Genomic DNA, 3,979 nt, shown 5'->3' with positions numbered 1-3,979 from the left:
CCTTGGCTCTCCCTCCTCACTCCCTGCAAGAAGCAGAACAGTGGCAGCATGGGGCATCAGGTGGTGGCACTCCATCTCAGCTCCCTCCCTCTCCCTGCCCTCCATCATTCTTGATGGGAAATTGGCTAGTAAAGCTTATATTGCTCAACCTACCTGTGCTGTAGTGTGTAGCTACTCTTTCTAACTCTGAGTGGGGTTGGGCAATAGATCAATACTCAGGGAAATTAACTTACTTTAATGGCCCAAACCTAACTACCTGTGAGTCATAGATGATTAAAGACCCTCTGGATTAATTAGTTAATTGGCATCTCCATGGGTGGTCCTTCACCATGATCACAGAACTATTAGGCAAAAAGTAAGTCCTCCACTCCGAATCCTTGTGTGACTAAAGTGCTTAAATCTAAGCTAAAGACTATGGTTTTCTAGGGACTTCATCATGGTAATATAAGATTGCACTTAGATACTTTGGGCCAGATCCTATTCCACCTAGCAGGCATTGAAGTGCTACTTAGATTTCAAAGGCCAGGACCTCTTCTATGTCCCAGACACACAGGTAGTAGTAGTAAGTGCCACCTACACAGATTTCAGAGTCTAATGTTCCCTGTATATAGGTAGGGTACTGGAATGTGTGTGTTTGATGGAGGTGGAGGAATTTGGCATCTTGCTTTAAATAGTTATAAGATAAAATACAGTATATTAACATTGTTGGGCAACCCCTCTCAGGGAAGTGCCCACTTCCCTGAGCAGATGCCAAGCTCAGAAGGTGGGGTAGAGGTTGCTGGTGGTTGTATTCCTGTTCAGGGAAGTAGGCAATTTAGATTCAACATCCTTTGCCTGAGGAGCATCTCAAGGTCTCCCACTTTCTGAGCAAGTGCCTTAATGACTGAGCTATTGGGCAAAACATGATCACCAATACCTTGCAGTTGCTTGTTGTGGTTCTTCACCAGCTAAAGGTCTGGGGACCTATGCATGGAATTTATGCACACATATGGAATGTATGTGCCCTCCCAGATGAACTGGGATCACCATGGAGAGTGAGTGGACTTAAGACTTTAAGGACTTAAGGCATCTAGGTGGCTGCATTGGATATCTTCTGGGCAGATCTAGTTCCACAAGGTGGATCAGGAACTAAAATTGCATAAGTAGCCACATCTGCATCAGGGAGACAGACTTCAGCCTGTGTCATATTGTCCACTTAGACCTGTAATAGGTAGAATATACTCCTGTTCTTTGGTACCTAATAGATGGCAAAAGATATGGCTTGTAGTTTGCTGAAGGAAAAAAGCATCCCAAATGCCTAACAACTGGAACATTTCTGTGTCATTTTCTTCTAGATAAACATGGGAGAAAAAAGTGATGGTTAAATGGGAAGGGGATTTGGAAATGGGACATACCAGTGAGATGTTATCCAGTGTGTAAGGACCAGCAAAGATAGGTTTTATGAACAGCAGACACAAAATAGAACAAGATTACATTTTAAAATCAATGTCAAAGGACTGATAGGCTTGCAGAGTTCAGCAGCCCACCTCTCAGTGCACTGACATTGATTTTAAAATGTAATTCTGTTCTATTTTGTGTCTGCTGTTTATAGAACCTATCTTTGCAGGCAGGAAATGCCAAAATGAAATCTGCCATTTATAGAACTAAAATGAAGCATATGCTGTTTATAGAACCCATCTTTGCAGGTGGGAAATGTCAACATGCATACTACCCATAACTCTGTGTCCTTACATAGGTGTATTACAAGGCAATCCTTAATTATGTTATTGCATCCCACTTGTCATATTACATGGAAAACTATATCTAGTCAGAACGTGCCCAGACAGGGATCTTGAACTATTTTTCCCTTTGGAACATGTATTGATATGCTGATTTCATCCCTATTCTGTACAGGGTAAGTCTTTGGTTTCAGGTGGTCAGATCTCCCTAATTATTTTGGGTGATGTTGTGCCATTAGTCACTGCCTTGTGCTGAAGCACATAGCTGTGTAGTTCAGTCTGGCCAGGAGAGATCCACAGTCAGTCCTTACCACGCACACATTACATTCCCCAGTGTAGCCCACTTCTGCTGTTATGAGACATGCCTGCCCAGTGTAACATTCTAGCCACTTGCAGGAATGGTCGGGCCATATAGACAGCTTGAAGAACTTAGCATTGACCATTTAATGTCTAGCTGGGATTTCTAGATCTAAACATGTGAACTTTGACTACCACAGTTAAGACACTGTGGTGTGCTGCTGAATGCCAATAACCTCTCTGTGTGGCTCTGCCACCACTAGAACTGTTATACTGGCCGTGTCTACATTAGACGCTTACTGCGCAGTAGCTTGTTACAACTGCGCAGTAGCACCACCAAGCACTAACTGTGACATGACACTACTGTGCAGTAGTAACAAGCTATTGCATGGTAAGTATCACTAGGCAACTATGTTGGCACGCTACTGCACAGTAACACCAGTTATGCAAGTTATAACACTGGTTATGCAATGTGGTACTTGGTTATGAAGTACCAAATGGCACTTGGTATCAACGTACTAAATGACTGCACAGTAACAACTGTGCAGGCTGCAACTCATGTAGATGTGGCCACTGAGTGGATGTAGGTTACACCCAGTCATTAAAAGTGGGACACAAATTGTCGCAGAGTAGATCTGAGTTACCCTCACTGGCACATTATACTCCACTTCTGCCTTACCCCATCCCTGACAACTTGCTTGCATGGACTGTGCTTTCCCCTCACCATTAAAGCTAGAATCCAGGGAGATCTTGTCCTCCCACACTCCCCACAACCATTGTGCAATATCAGTTCTGAGGAGAGAGCCAGCTGGTGGTGAAAGTAGCTCTTCTCCTTCCCCTCCCCAAATTCCTGCTGGGTCCTAGAATCAACACAATATCATTGGCATCAACCAAACCATGTGGCACTCACAGTGATCCAGTGAGTCAGCTCACACTTGATCCCAGCACCTCCCCTTCTCCCTGTATACATAAACCCACATGTATTATGCAATCCCATGTTCCTTCCTGCAATCACAGGAAGAACATTTCCCAAATTCATAGGTTCATAGATGTTAGGAGCTGGAAGGGACCTCATGAGATCATTTGCTCCAGCCCCCCTGCACTTGGGCAGGAAAGACTATCTCCTCATTTGCACCAGCTACAGGTTTACTTGTATGTTTTTGTCCTTGAAAGTCATATTCAAATAGCACCCTTCTGAATATACACTAACAGTTCTCCATTGCCAGAAGATAGATGGCTCAATCAAAGAAATAGATATGGATCCGCTTTGGTCCTGGATAAGAACTAGTGAAACACACATTAAAAGTGTTACAACTTTTCAGCCTGAGCCTGGATCACCTGATTCAAGTGGTGCTGCTCAAAGAAGGGACAAGCATGTGAAAAGCTTTGTAGCTTTTAGCTCCCATACAGAGGTTAAAACAGTTACAATTGTCTTGACACAGAAGAACACAACATTGGTATCTTTCTCAAAAGCCTTTTGCAGCTCAAACACACACATAAGTAATGAATGCCCATTGTAAGAGCTCAGATAGTTTTTAGTTTATATTCATCTTGCAGAAATCTGCCAGTCATTTAATCCAGATGGAGAACCTCCTTCCTAATGTATAACTGCTACCTACCCGCACTGTGCTAGGAACCCAAAACCAACTTACTCCCCATTCATGATTTCAGCACAAATGTGACTGGGGCCAGATTCTATTTCGCTTATTAAGCACAAAAATGGATTTAAGTGTGAAGGTGTACTTCTATTGCCCTTTGCTCAAGACCCTGAATCACTGGTTATCCAACAAGTAGGCATGGGCTTCTCCTCCTCCCTCCTTTTTATGATCTAATCTAAAGAACCAGATGATGGTGTGTTACAGAAATAGATGCACTAATGGTTTTTTGAGGTCTCAGGTAGGGTGGAAAAGAATCACGCTAGTAGAACAGGATCTGGCTCTTAGTGTCTGCATTACACTTCCATT

The sequence above is a fragment of the Gavialis gangeticus genome, unplaced genomic scaffold (assembly GCF_001723915.1).
Source record: "Gavialis gangeticus isolate Ggan-Ray unplaced genomic scaffold, GavGan_comp1, whole genome shotgun sequence".
NCBI classification, from domain to species: Eukaryota; Metazoa; Chordata; order Crocodylia; family Gavialidae; genus Gavialis; species Gavialis gangeticus.
The sequence above is the reverse complement of the archived record's forward strand: the minus strand, read 5'-3'. Positions refer to the sequence as shown.